The sequence below is a fragment of the Primulina eburnea genome, chromosome 10, assembly GCF_022965805.1.
Source record: "Primulina eburnea isolate SZY01 chromosome 10, ASM2296580v1, whole genome shotgun sequence".
Lineage (NCBI taxonomy): Eukaryota > Viridiplantae > Streptophyta > Magnoliopsida > Lamiales > Gesneriaceae > Primulina > Primulina eburnea.
The window spans coordinates 4,878,905-4,896,035 of NC_133110.1; positions in this window are offsets into that span (position 1 = coordinate 4,878,905).

The window sequence follows — 17,131 nt, forward strand, 5'->3', positions numbered from 1 at the left end:
CATATTCTTTTTAATGTGGCAAAGAATATAAAAGAAAAAGATCATCATTAAGATAACCCTCGTCATTCAAGATAAGATTAGAGGTGTAAAAATCTTACATGACCTTGTTCGACCTGAAAAAATTAGATTTGGATTAGAGATTTTCGAATAATCGGGTTCGAGTTGGTGGTTGACCCGAAAATTTTACTTTTTTTAAATATATATATATATTTATATATAAGTAATTAATAGACTAAATTTTTATATATTGTTTATTTGAAAAATAAATTTTCATTATTTAATATTTATTTTATACATTTTAATTTTTTTAAATAATACTTTATTTTATTTAGTAATTATAATTTTAATTTTCTACGATTAGAGTTTCAAATTTAAAACATATATGGGATATTTTTTTATTAAGTGTTTAAATTAAAATATTACTATCATTTAATTTTTTTAAAAAAAGTCAAAACTAGGTTGAATCGGGTTAGTTGGATTCGAGTTCGAGTTGAGTGTTTTCAAGTTGATACCGAAATGCTTTTTAATAATATCATGCAACAACCTAGGGGTGTTCAAACTTCGGATAAAACCGAAAAAACCGAAAATCCAAACCGAAATAACCGAACACCGAACCGAACCAAAAGCCGAATTTTGTAATTCGGAATAAATGTTAAAACCGAAGTTTATTTGGTTCGATTTTAGATTATATATGTCAAAACCGAAAAAACCGAAATTTTATTAAATTAATAATTTTTTTATATTTTTATTTATATTATATATTTTGATATGATATTTAGTGAATGAAAAACCATTTTGAACAATTTTTAGTTGGTTGTTGTTTGTTTAATTAATTTAGACCTTATATTTAAATATTTTACTAAGAAAACATATAGAAAGTTAACATATTATATTTTACAATATATTTATATTATTAATTTAAATAATTATACCAAAACCGAAATAACCGACCGAAATAACCGAACCGTTTTGGTAGAAAACCGAACCAACCCGAAGAAAAATAGTTCGGATTCGGATTATATATTTCTAAAACCGAAAACCGAAAAAACCGAAATAAAAAACCGAAAACCGAACCGAACCGACCGATGAACACCCCTTGAACAACCTGACCAATCCGATTTGACACTTAAATAAGGGATCAAGGAATAAACAAAGCGAGATGATAAGAGATTTTATATGGATAAAATTTATAAGTTTATATAATTTATTTTTCTAGATCGATCCACCATTAAATTCATCCTTCGCTTATATTGATGGCACGACTTTTTCTCATTTGTTTTATATTGGTTGTCTATATTTTCATAATTAGAGCATCTCCAACCCCTGCGTCAGAAGTAGTGCTTGGAAAGTTAATTTTTTTTATTTTTTTATTATAAATATTTATATTAGAAATTATAACTATTATTTATATAATAATATGATAATAATTAGATATATTTAAATAATATGTATTTTATTATAAATAATTAGAAATTTAATCATAAAAATTAAAATATTCAATTTAATTATATTAATTTATAAATATATTTTAAAATAAACATCTAACACACAAATTTATTGAATAATATTTAAACAATCAAGTATAGAGTTAAAATAAAAATAGAGATAATTTAAATGCAAATATAATAAAAGATAAACAAACTAAATGATCAATAATTTAAAAAGTCGGATTTGGATCCATATCTAGATACTCCAAAATCACCAAAATATTTTTCAAATGTAATATTATCTCAATTATTAAAAATATAATATTAAATATATCCAATATAAAATGTAATTAATATTTTATCACAAATTTAAAAAAGATATATTTAATAACTAATAAAAAATTAAATAAATAAAATTAAAAATAATATTTCGAGAATATTTTTTTAGAGTAAGATTTGAAGTAGATGTGTTAGAGATTAATATTGTATTTGGTGCAGAAATTACACTATTTTAAAGTAGAGTTGCTTTAAAACAGAGTTTTGGTTTGGAGATGACCTAAATTCTCTTGTATATGCTTGAAAACAATTAGTCTTTAAAAAAATAAAAATTACGTCATTTTAGGTAGACAAAGATTTTAAATAAGTTATAATGCAAATATTAACAATAATATTTTTAAACAAAATTAGTTAAGGCAAAAACTTGTGTGAGACGGTCTCACGGGTCGTATTTGTGAGACGGATCTTTTCTTTGGGTCACCCATTAAAAAGTATTACTTTTTATGCTAAGAGTATTACTTTTTATTGTGAATATGAGTAGGGTTGACCCGTCTAACAGATTATGATCCGTGAAACGGTCTCACATGAGACTTACTCATTAGTTAAACCTTAAAATTTGAACAAATGAAAGTTTTATTCAAATAAATAAGTGGAATTAATTTTTTTTAATGATTTATATTTAAAGAACATCCACATTCATGTAAATATTGCGATATAATAACAACCAACTCATCCCCAACCGGATTATTCCTTCCTACCCTGTATGCAGTGCCTGCAATGGTACATCCAAGGACCAGAATTTTTTCTGGCATAAATTTTTTTTTTTAAAATTTTTTTCCCATGAGATTGAATCCCAGCCATTGATCCTGGGTGTGAGCACTGTCCCCACACCCAGGATCGAACTTACCCAACTTCATTTCTGAAAACGCTTACTGGCTCATGCATGCACGTGCAAGACTCAAACCCACACGCCTCAGAGGGCGTGGGCTCAGGCGTGTGGGAGTGGTCCATTCCCATGTGAGGCGAGCCGATCTCCCCATTATTTCAGTCTTTTAAAAAAATTATTTAAAGTTTTTTTAAAAATGTCTATTTTATATTAAAAATCATAAATCTGATTTTAAGTAATAAAAAAATTTAAAATTAATAATGTTATTTATTTTAAAAAATAATTATTAAATAAAACTGAAATGCATTAATTTAATAGAAATAAAAATAAAGATGAATAATTATACAATTAGATTATTCGCGCATTTTTGAAGTTAAATTTGTGCCAAAAAATTTGTTAAGATCTGCATGAAATGTTATTATTATTATTATTTCATTAAAAAATTAATTATATGCAAAAAAAAATTTGAAAAATACAAGCGAACTTACCTAAGCAGTGTTCTAAAATACGGTATGCCCCCACCCAACTCGTACCGGCTAAACGGCGTCAACATAGTTTTTTTTTTAACCTAAATATCTAATTTTTTGTTTATCTATATATTTTTGTAACTATTCTTCTATATCAGATTTAAAGTCAAAATCGATAGGTAATATTTATACAATATAAATTGATTGAAAAATATGTCAAATAATATTTAAAAAATAAAAAATATATATATATGGTATTAGATGGTCAATAGCTTAAAAATTAATGGACTCCATGTATGTTTGACTAAATTTGAACCATTGATTCTATTATGAAATAATATTTTTATATGTAAGATAAAATCAACCGAACTCGACAGAGTATGATCAGCTAGATGAGCAGGTTGGACCTTAGATGGTTGTCCCCTAACCTACTAGCTTAGGTGTCCACCTAGGCAGATTTCAGTTCGTGGAGCCTTTATTTGTTTGCGTTTTGCAATAATTATACTTATTTTATATTTTTAATACAGTAACAACGCATGCATGCACTTTTTTTGTATTTTCGATATCACATCTATTTTATTTTATTTTTTAACAGTACGTTCTTTTCGAAATTTAATTAAGGTGCAATTTCCTATTTCTTTCTCAAAAAAATTGACGAGGGAAAAGTTCAAATACCAATCAAAATGACAAATAGAGGAATTAAATTTCTTATAAAACGGTCTTATAGTTTTATAATCATGAAACGATTCATGAATAATAATATTTTTATATAATAATAATAATTTTTTTTTGAGTTAGATCAGATCGAATATCTATTTTCATAAAATTGATCTGTAAAGTCTTTTGATATAAGATTTTGTGTTTGTACTCATATGGGTATGTGTCAGTATAATTGTTACGGCTCAGCTTATTTGTGATATTGTCCACTTTGATCCGAGACTTCACGGTTTTATAACACGTCACAAGAGTTTGTTACACGCTTATTTAATTGCTCAGCATTTCTCCCGTGATTCAGCGATGTGAGATTTCGCCTAAGGGCCTTCACTCCCGTTCGGGATTTAGCGTTCTTGCTCGGGTTTGCCTCACCATCTCAAACTCACGCGGAGCCCCTCTAATATCAAATGTCACGGCCAGCCAACTTGTGATATTGTCCGCTTTGGCCCGAGGCTTCATGGCTTTAAAACGTGTCATAAAAGATTGGTACACACTCATTTAAATGCCCACCATCTCTCTCGTAGTTTAAAGATGTGGGATTTCGCCTAAGGGCATTTAAATGAGCATGTAACAACCTCTTGTGACGCGTTTTAAAATCGTGAGGTACTGCGTCAAAGCGGACAATATCACAAGCGGGCTGGGCCGTAACAATAATCTAAATCCATTTTGTTTATTAGGATATTTTTACATTTTATAGATTTGAAATATATATATATATATATATACTAGATAAATGCACGTGCGTTGCACGTAAAAACTTAAACTGCTGAAAATATATATGCGAAATTTTGATAATATTTAAATGAATTAAAACATGACTAATAACATTTATCAACTGAAACAAACTAAGCCATAAAAAATAAAAAATCATGACCATAGACAGTATATGAATAAGAGAAATTATCTTATCCACTTGACACACTTTCAAATATGCTTCTTGGTTGATTTTGAGAACTCAACAACTCTTTGTCGTAGTTTGTTATAATATGCATATAACTATTTTGATATGCTCAGCAAGTATCTGAGCGTCTTTAACATATATTATGTTATTTACAATCCTTATCTGGGATCTGACATGCTCATAGTTTGCTTCTTTATCACGACATTTTTTCGGTTTTCTACATTGTTTTTATCTGATAATCTTATTTTTCTGGCTATTTTTTTGTTGTTAAATGATTTTTCAGCTTTTGACAATCATCAACTATAACAACTAAGCAAAAATACTTTTATTCGCGATAAGTTTTCACTGTGACTAAAAGTATGTATAACTTATATATTCTTCAACAACATAACCAATGAATGGTGTTGCACTTCTTCAAATATTGTGATATTTGTGATATCATTTTTATATATTTAGTATCAATATTATAAATATATAGCTATAAGGTTAATAAATTTTTAACAACTATTTCTCAATCACTGTGAGAAAAATACTTGAAATCTCTTCAAATGGTTATATCTTTGAATTGTGTCCTCATTTAATTTGACGCAATTCAAGAAAATCTTCTTCATCGTCATTTTTTGGAAGCTTTGAAATAATGATTGCGTGCATTATGTCATGATGATGATATAGTTTCAATCTCATTTGTTGCGTTTAGAACGTAATATTATATTATTATTCATTGAAACAAAATAAATTTTCTTCTATCGAGTTTATATTTTGTTTTATAATATTTTATATCTCGTGGAACGATATACAAACTTAATTATTGTATTTTAAAAATCCTGAGAAGAGATACGAATAATGTAATTAAGATATGCATATGAGATATCATTCAAATATATGTCAAAGTATTTATCTTATTCAATATCTCATCTAATAATATAACCATTTAGATTTCATGGACGAGGAGTTTTCTATGCTACCATCATATATGTTATGAATTAGTGGTTAGACACTTTGACTAAAAAAAAAGACAAAAACAATCTCGTAGTCACATCGAAATATATCGAGATAATATTGGAGGAAATAAAGTGAAATTGGCTTAATGTCTCAATAAAATACACAAAATTGATCTATTAAATTGTGTCAACAAAGTTTTAGAATTGTTCTCATACCATTATAAATAGAATGAGAATTATGCACAATTTGTTTTTTATGTATTTTTTTCTGAATGAAGAATTTTTTCTTTTTGAAAAACTATTTTATTGAGAAATATTGACATTTTATATGACATTCATATGTCGGACAACCATGAAGTAACAACATAATCATTATATAACACTAAATGTACATATACAATTCTTCAATTTCTTCTTCATTGTGCTTCGTTTAAATTTAAATCTGAATTATTCTTGATCTTAATATTTTGCTTTAAATATGATTTAATATATATGTATATGTTTCATGTTACTTAGTTGAACCTAATTTCAAATATCTATAAAAAAAAATGTGCTTGAATTATATCATACAGAAATTAGGACATAGTATGTAGGACCGAGCGCTTGCCGCTATACCAAAATCTATAGTTAGTAGTAATGGTGCAGCTCAAATCTTTTAAACTGCACAGCAGCTCAAGCACCACGGTTCGGCCGCTCTACCAAGCAGGAACAATTATTGCACCCAACAATCTCCCTCTCAATAATTGCACTATTCGCAATCAATGGGAATCGAACCCGTGACCTTGGCTCTGATACCAATTGTAGGGCCGAGCGCTTGCCGCTTTACCAAAAGCTATAGCTAGTAGTAATGGTGCAACTCAAATCTTTTAAACCGCACAGTAGCTCAAGCACCACGGTTCGACCGCTCTACCAAGCAGGGACAATTATTGCACCCAACATAGTAATACACAACATTATTTTTTTTTATTTAACATGTCTATTTTTTTTTCATTCACTATGTTTGTCTTAACTTTTTTGTTCAAAATTCGACGCATTTCGTAGACTATATGTATGAAAAACCAAAAAATTATATAATTCACAGAAACCATTTATTATTCTCTTCGTAGAACAGAAGACCCAAAATATGTGGCTTTGATTGGTATACTCTCATAATTATTTTTATAAACAACAAGACACATCATATAATATCAGAAAAATCAATTACCGCCAACAATACTAACCAAAACGAATAAAAAAATCATAACACAAACAACCTCGATAATGAAAAAATGATAACTCAAAGTTTAAAAATAATTTATTTAGTACAATAACAAAGAAATTGAACTATATACGAGTAATAAAAAGCATAAATCACTCTCAAATTAAATATTAACTCATATTATTCATAATTTGTATAAATTTTCCAATATTTTTTTCAAATAAAGAGAAGACGCCTTATTAATTAATGTCATCGTTTTATAGATATTCATTCCACTTCTTTAAAAAAGCACAAATGAAAAATGGTGCTTTGAAATCATAAGAAAACCATTTAGAAAAGGAGCCGTAAAAATATAATACAAAGTCACACAATTTTTCTTAAACCATAGAAAAATATTATACTATTGACAAAATATATCTAGCAACAACAAAGCATGTGTTAACTTGTGATATAATTAAAACTTAGAATCATGCATAATCATTGAATTAGAACAAAATCGCATGCCAAAAATCTACTGGATATTATATATTTTAATAATTTATCCATATTTGTCGTTCATCAGAGGACTCTTAGACCTACCAAATTTTGTAGTTCACCTATTATTTTCATAATAAATAATATTACAAAAATAATATAAGCAAGAACATAAAAACTCAAATTAAAATGTCTTCTATCAATCTAAGTAAAAAAAAAAATTGATTAGAGAATATAATAATGTCTTAAAAAAATTAAATATTGATTTATGGACAGAAGTTTGGAAATACAATTGTCTCAATAAATAAAAAATATTATCTCTTGATATTCTGAGACATAACGTAAAAACGAAGAAATATTTCAATTTTTTTAATATTTTATAAGTCACTTCAAACTAAGTAATCTAAGCAAACAGAAAAAATGCATTACGTGTTTAAAAATTAACAAAATATCTCAACAATAAAAAATTGAAAAATAATCATTTTTGTTGGATATTTGATTTTGTTTCTCTTTTCTTCGTGCAAACAACAAATCACATAAACAATCCAAAAACAATTACATGATCAATACAAATGACATATAACAATCAAACATGTTAACGCTATGGTAAAAAAAACTCCTCATTGCAAGAACACAAAATGATCAAATGGAGCATATTATTTAGTAATATTTATTTAGCAGCATTTATAAAAAAATTGACTAAATAACTTAAAAACAGTGTTTGAAATCACTTACATACAAACATTTCTCTCAATCACATATCTATATTGACACATAAAGAGTTTGAAAATATTTTTATTCTAAATGGGAGAAAGAAATTTTGTATGACATTAATATTTATTAATAATATATTTTTATTCAGTCCGACTCATCTCCCTTTGTCTTCCTATTATTATTTGACGGCAATATATAAATTTAAGTAATTAAAATTAAATTTAAAAATAAATTAAAATAATAATTAGTTTGATTGAGTTAAATACACTATTAATGATCTTATTAAACTAAGATAAAAAAATGACTTAAATAACAACATTAACATGACAAATTGTAAAACAAAAAAAATAATATAATAGTAAGCTCACAAATGATAGTCATATATTTAATAGATTAATTAATAGATATTATATTATTTAGTAATATGTATTTAGCATCATATATTGAAAATTGATTAAATAACTTAAATGTTTACAAAGAAATCACTTACATACAAACATTTTCTCTCAATCACGTATTTTGTTGATACATAAGTAATCTATATATATCTACCTTCTAAATGGGAAAAAAATGTTTTATATGACCTTAATATTTATTAATAATTTAATTTTATTCAATCACACTCATCTCTATTTATTTTCCCATTATTACATTAATGTTCGTAACATTAACAATTTATTTAAATTTATAACATTATGATAGTGATTTTCTGTGAATTTGATGTCAATGTAAATATTAAAGTAAATAATTAAATTTAAAAATAAAAACATATTAATGATTATTATTAAATGAATAGATGAAAAAAACAAAAAAAATAAATATATAATTATGATAGTGATTTTATGTGAATTTGATGTCAATGTAAATATTAAAGTAATTAATTTTAAATTTAAAAATAAAAATTATTAATGATTATTATTAAAAGAATACATGAAAAAGAAAATATGTAGTAATTAATTTTAAATTTTAAAATAAAAATATATTAATGATTATTATAAAGATGAATAGATGATAAACAGACAAAAAAAATAAACATGTATTTATGATAGTGATTTTCTGTGAATTTGATGTCAATGTAAATATTAAAGTATTTAATTTTAAATTTAAAAATAAAAATGTATTAATGAAATGATTATTATTAAAAGAATATATGAAAAAGAAAACGTGTATTAATGATTATTATTAAATGAAAGTAAGGATATTTATGTAAATTATTATTATTAAATGAAGGTACGGATATTTATGTAAATTCACAATTCACATTCATATATTTAGATTAATATTAGCATATAGATATAAATATAGATTAAACATCGACATATAAATTTAAAATTTCTTATTTTCTGTTTTGTTAAATATAAATTTTTTTTTGTATTATTTGTAAAAAAAAACTAAGATTATGAAAAATATAATCAATACATAAATTATAAAAATAAGTTCGAAACCTCTGTTAGCATAATTTTTTGTATTATTTATTTTAATAAAAGAATGTATAACACTATTACTATTATTTGTAAGGTATTTTCACAAAATCAATTAATTTTATAAATAATATTATTACATATTGATTCGAATCATTAGTTGTTGAATAAATACTTCGATATTATTTGTAGTCATGCCATGAAAGTGAGTGAAAGAGTAATAAATAATAATCAGTCAATGGATTAATAATAATTAACTAATTACATAAAAGGAAGAAAAAATATCATTAGAGTACAATATTAATAAGGATAATAGAGGAAATTCACAATTCAATCCGTATATTTATATAGATATAGAAGATATAGATCATAACATTATGATAGTGATTTTTTGTGAATTAGTATAGATTAAAAATTTATTTAAATTTTTAACATTATGATACTGATTTTTTGTGAATTTGATGTCAATGTAAATATTAAAGTAAATAATTTTAAATTAAAAATAAAAATATATTAATGATTATTGTTAAATGAGTAGATGAAAAAATAAATAAACATGTATAATAGTGATTTTCTTGAAAAAGTGAGTGAAAGAGTAATAAATAATAATTAGTCAATGGATTAATAATAATAATTAACTAATTACATAAAAAAGAAGACAAAGTGTCATTAGAATACAATTTTAAGGGGGACAATAGAGGAAATTCACAATTCAACTGTGAATTTGATATCAATATAAATATTAAAGTAAATAAATAAATTTAAAAATAAAAACATATTAATGATTATTATTAAATGAATAGATGAAAAAAACAAAAAAAATAAATATGTAATTATGATAGTGATTTTATGTGAATTTGATGTCAATGTAAATATTAAAGTATTTAATTTTAAATTTAAAAATAAAAATATATTAATGATTATTATTAAAAGAATATATGAAAAAGAAAATATGTAGTAATTAATTTTAAATTTTAAAATAAAAATATATTAATGATTATTATAAAATGAATAGATGAAAAACAAACAAAAAAATAAACATGTATTTATGATAGTGATTTTTTGTGAATTTGATGTCAATGTAAATATTAAAGTAATTAATTTTAAATTTAAAAATAAAAATAAATTAATGAAATGATTATTATTAAAATAATATATGAAAAAGAAAACATGTATTAATGATTATTATTAAATGAAGGTAAGGATATTTAATTAAATTATTATTATTAAAAGAAGGTAAGGATATTTATGTAAATTTACAATTCACATTCATATATTTAGATTAGTATATAGATATAAATATAGATTAAACATCGACATATAAATTTATAATTTCTTATTTTCTGTTTTGTTAAATATAAATTTTTTTTTGTATTATTTGTAAAAAATCTAAGATTATGAAAAATATAATTAATACATAAATTGTAAAAATAAGTTCGAAACCTCTGTTAGCATAATTTTTTGTATTATTTATTTTAATAAAAGAATGTATAACACTATTACTATTATTTGTAAGGTATTTTCACAAAATCAATTAATTTTATAAATAATATTATTACATATTGTTTCGAATCATTAGTTGTTGAATAAATACTTTGATATTATTTGTAGTCATGCCATGAAAGTGAGTGAAAGAGTAATAAATAATAATCAGTCAATGGATTAATAATTAACTAATTACATAAAAGGAAGAAAAAATATCATTAGAGTATAATTTTAATGAGGATAATAGAAGAAATTCACAATTCAATCCGTATATTTATATAGATATAGATCATAACATTATGATAGTGATTTTTTGTGAATTAGTATAGATTAACAATTTATTTAAATTTTTAACATTATGATAGTGATTTTTTGTGAATTTGATGTCAATGTAAATATTAAAGTAAATAATTTTAAAATTAAAAATAAAAATATATTAATGATTATTGTTAAATGAGTAGATGAAAAAATAAATAACCATGTATTTATTTATAATAGTGATTTTCTTGAAAATGTGAGTGAAAAAGTAATAAATAATAATTAGTCAATGAATTAATAATAATAATTAATTAATTACATAAAAGGAAGACAAAGTGTCATAATAATGATTTTCTTGAAAATGTGAGTGAAAAAGTAATAAATAATAATTAGTCAATGAATTAATAATAATAATTAATTAATTACATAAAAGGAAGACAAAGTGTCATTAGATTACAATTTTAATGGGGACAATAGAGGAAATTCACAATTCAATCCATATATTTATATAGACTAGAACAGTGCACGTGCGTTGCACGTGGAAACGATTTTATTTGAAATAAAATTAGTTGATATAATAAATAAAAATGAAAATTATATTTTTTTTATAAATTCATATTAATTACATATATGAAATTTATATGTACTCACATATTTATTTTAAATAATTTACTTTTCGTTATGTAATTTTGTTTGTTATTTCTGTGTACATGTCAAGTTTTAATAACAAGTACGGATATCGTACGACAAAACTTGATATATTACAAATCTACATTAAAAAAAATTCTTTAATTAACTTGAACTAAAACTTGAATAAATTAATAAACTAAATTGAAATAAAATAAAACGATGAAACAAACACAATTTAAATAATTTAAATTAAAATATTAATAAACGAATGTTCAAATATCGGTTAATGCACATATCAATTCTTAAGCAATACTTTTGAAAGAATTTATTATTTTATCAATATACTATGCCAAATTATATTTAACTAATTCAACAACATACAATAACCAAGTGTCTTTTTGTTATTTAATAATTGCAATTGCAACAATGAATGGTGGATTTCTCTAGCTTTCGTTTTTTAGTCTATGACTATCAGCATGTACTCAATCTCATATGCTTTTAGGACCGGCTAGATGTTTAGAGGGGGTGAATGAATACTTATTAAAACATTCGGTATTATTGGTTTAAGCTGACAAAATACAATCGCTTTATCTCAACCCAGTTGAGTTACAAGTCAACAAGGTAAAATATATGCGCAGAAAAAGAATTGTGTTCAAAGTTGAACCAAAAAAATACTAACACGATAATCGGTAGATGCAGTTATCCCAATGCCAAAAAATTTCATGATGTTCAGTAGTTTTTCGTTGATGAAAATACTGTTAAACAAACCAATTCAAGCTGATTTTGATGGAGAAAATGGAGAAGAAATGCAGCATCCTTTGGAGAATGCATAATTTGTAGAGTACAAGTAACGATCAATAATCAATCAACATATTTCAGTCAATGAGACAGAAAATGAACAAAGATCTCAACGATTTAGAAGAAGAGCAACATGGATGATAAATTATGAGGTAACTGGTAATAACCAAATTGAAGATTAATTTGTTCATTTTGCTCTATTTTCATATTGTGATCCAGTAGTTTTCGAAGAAGGTGTCAAAGAATCAAAATAGCAAAAGACAATGGATGCTGAAATCACATACATCGATAAAAATAAAACTTGGGAACTCATCGAGCTTCCAAAAGATCAAAAAATGATGCGTGAAGTAGATTTACAAGAGTAAATTGAAAGAAAATGGAAAGCCGACAAATTCAAGGCACTGTTGGTAGCAAAATATTACAAACAAGAGTTTGGGTCGGTTATAAAGAAATATTTGCTCAGTAGCAAGACATGATACGATCAAACTGTTAATTGCCTTAGTAGCACAATATTCATGGTCTATCTTCTATTTGGCTGTGAAATCGACGTTCTTACATGGAGACTTGGAAGAACATATATATGTATCCATCAACCTCCTTGTTATATTAAGTTGGAAATGAGCATAAAGTGTATAAATTGAAAAAAAAAACCTTTGTATGGGCTAAAGCAAGTCCCACGAGCTTAGTATAGTCGAATTGAGACTTATTTTTTAAGGTATGTTTTCAAAAAAGTCCATATGAGTATAAACTTTGTACAAAATTGAAGATGAAGGAAAAATCTCATTGTTTGTTTATATGTTAATGATCTTATATTCTCTGAAAATGATAGTGTCATGTTTGAAAAATTTAAGAAGTCCATAATAGTTGAGTTTGATATGTAGGATCTTGGCAAGATGCGTCATTTTCTTGGTATGAAATAGTTCAATCTACTTATGAGATTTTTATTTCACAAAAGAAACGTGTTCAAAAGTTTTGTGCAGATTTAATATGAAGAAATGCAATTCTACAAGTACTCCCGTAGACTATGGTTTGAAGCTAACAAAAATTTGTGAAGGAAAGAAGATTGACAACACATTTTACAAGCAAATTGTTAGAAGATTAATGTATTTGACAGCAACAATGTCGGATATTATGTATTCTTTCAGTCTCATAAGCAGATACATTGAGAATCCTACATAAATGCATTTTTAAGCTGTTAAGAGGATTTTATGATGCCGACAACGAATGCAAGAACTTGGTCTCTACTATAAGAAAGGAGAACAATCAGATTTGAAGGAAATCGAGATGATAGAAAAAGAACTTAATAATATGATTTTTTTTCTTAGATCAAGCGGTTGTTCCATGAACTTCGAAGAAACAATCAATTGTTACTTTATCAACCATTGAAGCTAAATTTGTTGCATCAACTTCACGTGCATGTCAAGCTATTTGGTACAGAAAAATTCTTGAAGAGCTTAAATTCAAGAACCATGATCATTTTGCAATTTATTATGATAATAGTATCAGCCATAAAACTATCAAAGAATCTATCCATGGAAGAAGCAAGCTCATTGATGTGAAATATAAATTTTAAGTGACCTCACAAAGAATGAAACAATTGATCTCATCTATTGCAAAAGTGAAAACCAAGTAGCTGACATGTTTACCAAGTCCCTGAAACTGCCTGCATTTCATAAACTAAAGGAGCTACTTGGTATTAGCATACTACAAAACAAATTTGAGGGATGATGTTCTTATTAAGCCGATGTTTACCTTATCGGTTTAAGGGAGATATTATTGAATTGTTAAAGGTTTGTCGAAGTACTTAGTTATCTGTCTCGTCAAATAAAGTCTGTTAGTCATTATTTATTATTAACAAAGCATTACAGAAAATAATTATCTTAGCATATTTGTTATTTCATGGTTTAGTGGTCAAATATTGTTGCTATTTTTATGGTTTTTTTCATATGTGTATTTGCCTATAAAAGGCTCGTTGTTGAATAAATAAAATATATAACAGAAAACAAAATTCTTCTCTTTGTTTGATTTATATTTTATTCTCTGAATCACTAACCACAAATCTATATGTTCATTTAACTTGAAGTTTAAAAAATACAGTTCGAACCATTTTCTCTGAACCACTAACCACAAATCTATATATTCATTTAACTTTAAGCTAAAAAAGTTAAGTATGAATCATTTTTTGTTAAAAAAATAGAAAATATGTTATAGGTTTGAAAAATACTAACCACAAATTTATATGTTTTTTTAACTTGAATTTTAATAAATACATTTTAAATTATTTTTGGTTATAAAACATATATGTTTATTTAATTTGAAGTTTGAAAAATTAAGTCTGAACCGCTGACAAAAAAATTATATGTTCATGTAGCTTGAAGTTTAAAAAATTAAGTCCTTACCATTTTTGTTATAAAACATAGAAAATATATTAAAAATTAGAAAAATTTATTGTAGGTTTAAAAAATACTAACCATAAATTTATATATATGTTCATTTAACTTGAAGTTTAAAAAGTAAAGTTTGAACTATTTTTAGGAAAAAAACAGATATATTTTTTTAACTTGAAGTTTTAAAAATTAAATCTGAATCGCTAACCAAAAATTTATATGTTTATGTATTTGAAGTTTAAAAAAACATAGAAAATATATTAAAATAATAAAAAAATATATGGTAGGTTAAAAAAATACTAACCATATATTTATATGTTCATTTAAATTAAAATTTAAAAAATAAAGTTTGAATTATTTTTAGTTATAAAACATATATGTTTTTTTAATTTGAAGTTTAAAAAATTAATTCCGAATCGCTAACCAAAAATTTATTTAACTTGAAGTTTAAAAAATTAAGTACGAACCACTAACAAAAAATTTATATGTTCATGTAACTTGGAGTTTAAAAAATTAAGTTCGAACCATTTTTTGTTATAAAACATAGAAAATATATTAAAAAATAGAAAATATATTTTAGGTTTAAAAAATACTAACCATAAATTTATATGTTCATTTCACTTGAAGTTTAAAAAATAAAATTTAAACTATTTTTAGTTATAAAACATATATGTTTTTTTAACTTGAAGTTTTAACAATTAAATCCTGGCCGCTAACCAAAAATTTATATGTTCATGTTACTTGAATTTTTAAAAAATTAAGTCCGAACCATTTTTTATTATAAAGCTTATAAAATATATTGATGTGAAATAATGCATAGTAAAATAAAATGTATTAATTAAACAAATTAGGTAATTAGATAAGAAAATTGAAAATTCACCTAAATAAATAAATAAATAAATAAATAAGACATTAATTAAGTAATAATTGGAAAAGGGTAACCACGTAAATTCACAATTCAATCCATATATTTATATATATATATATATATATATATATATATATATATATATATATATATATATATATATATATATATATATATATCGTCACTCATTTTGATCTTATTGCCAAATAACATATTTACGTATTTGAGTCATTTAAAATTTATCTTAATTTAGAAAGAAGAAAGAACCATAATAAAAATGGAGAACTTTTTAGAAATGATTTTTTTATGCCTTCATTGCATGTGAAAAACAACCGGTTTTGATGGCCTAATTAGCTCTCTAATTTATTATTTTATGGTCCTTTGCATCTCTTTGATGTGGACATCGATTAATTGATTATTGGAATTCAGATATACAATATATATAATTGCGTGCTTATGTTTTTTTTAATAATGTTTGTTGGTTGTGTCCGAACATTAACAACACAAAAGAAATAAATATTTAATTTGTAAAAATTATTTTGTTCAGTTCCTAAAAAAATTTGAGACAGTTTTCTAAAGCAGTTTTTTTATAGATAAAATAAAATATCAAAAGAAAAACTAAAATAAATAGTAAAATAACGAGTAGGTCTCTAGACGATCTTATGAAACTTTATTGAGCACGTCTCATGTGAGACTGTCTCACGGATTTTAATCTATGAGACGAGTCAACTCTACCTATATTCACAATAAAAAGTAATACTCTTAGCATAATAAGTAATACTTTTTCATGGATGACCCAACTAAAAGATCCGTCTCACAAATATGACCCGTGAAACCGTCTCACATAAGTTTTTGTCAATTTTATATTCGTAAAACGTGTCAACTTTGTTCATATTTATAATTAAATATAATAATTGTATAATATTATAGATTTTTACTTCCACCATTCGTATCGAACATATGGGTACTTCGGTTCGACAAGAGAGATTAGGAACGTCTTATGTATATGTTCATGTATTATGTGACTTTTTCATAGGCTAGGTTTCTCCTCCAAGAATTCTCTTTTTTTTTTGGTGTGTAATCTGGAGGTCTTGGTTTGGTCTAAATTTTCGTTATTTTTAAATATAAATGAATTAGAATGTAAAAATAAATTTGAAGATATTTATTTGAAGAATTTACAAAATAAATGGAGAAATGATATAAACGGTAACAATATATTCATAAATTTTCTTTTATGACGTTGAAATTTGCGGCCTTTATCTATTAGTGCATAATGGGTAAACTGT